Source organism: Natator depressus, chromosome 11 (assembly GCF_965152275.1).
Source record: "Natator depressus isolate rNatDep1 chromosome 11, rNatDep2.hap1, whole genome shotgun sequence".
Lineage (NCBI taxonomy): Eukaryota > Metazoa > Chordata > Testudines > Cheloniidae > Natator > Natator depressus.
In genome coordinates, this window is record NC_134244.1 from 72,627,006 (window position 1) to 72,628,036 (window position 1,031).

The 1,031-nt window shown below is 59.4% G+C and overlaps 1 non-coding gene across 1 annotated transcript; it reads left to right on the forward strand.

The window, feature by feature from the left end:
• Positions 1-949: 949 nt before the first annotated feature.
• On the forward strand, positions 950-1,031 carry TRNAS-CGA (transfer RNA serine (anticodon CGA)). Its single transcript has one exon. It is a non-coding gene; the product is annotated as a tRNA-Ser (tRNA).

Below are 1,031 nucleotides of genomic sequence, written 5' to 3' on the forward strand. Positions count from 1 at the left end.
GCAGAGCCCTCAGGGTACAGGGACCGCAGGGGAGCCCTGAGAGCACACAGACCCTAGCTACCTCCTCCCTGCACCCTGAGCTACCCTCTGCCCAGACACAGCCCCTAGCTACCCCCGTCACTGCACCCTGAGCTACCCTCTGCCCAGATACAGCCCCTAGCTACCCCCCTCCCTGCACCCTGAGCTACCCCCCTGCACACCCCTATGCACAGCCCCTAGGAGTCTCCCTGCACCCTGAGCTACCCTCTGCCCAGACACAGCCCCTAGCTACCCCTCTCCCTGCACCCTGAGCTACCCTCTGCCCAGACACAGCCCCTAGCTACCTCCTCCCTGCACCTCAAACTTTTTGAGCGCCCCCCCACCTTTGAGTTATAATTTTTGGTGGTAGGCCCCCCAAGTCCAGACAGGCGGGTGGCCTGCTGAGGTGAGTCAGGGGGTGGAAGTAGCATACCCTCCCCAGACCCCGACGTCGGAGCTGGCTTGAGCCTCACTGGCCCCTGCCCACCCAAAACAGAAACTCCCCAGTGCAGCCACAGCCTCAGGGCAGGGACGATGCCCCGGGACTCCGGGGACACAGTCCGGGCCTCTCACCTCCAGGGCACTGGGGTTCTCTTCTGCCCAGGGCAGGAGTGAGCAAACGTCTGTATGACGTGATGACCATTCAGAAACCGGTGAGGAATGAGCTGGTTTGAGGGGAGTTGATCTCGGTCCAGTTGCAGGTCAGTGAACCTCTCCCTGTCTCCATGTCCCTATCTTTAAACAATTACAGGCCCCACAGGAAGGGGTTGGTTTCATGTTTAACCACATGGCTAAGCAATGAGAACCCCAAATCCCCCTGCGCTTTGGGAGCCAGGTTTCCTGTTTGAATTCTGTGTTTCTGATGACTTCAGGCCTGGGCACTGTGATTATTTACCAGTTTCTCGGGCCTGAGGGGGTCACGTCACTCACAGCTGTGATGGCCGAGAGGTTAAGGCGTTGGACTCGAAATCCAATCGGGTTTCCCTGCGCAGGTTCAAATCCTGCTCACAGCG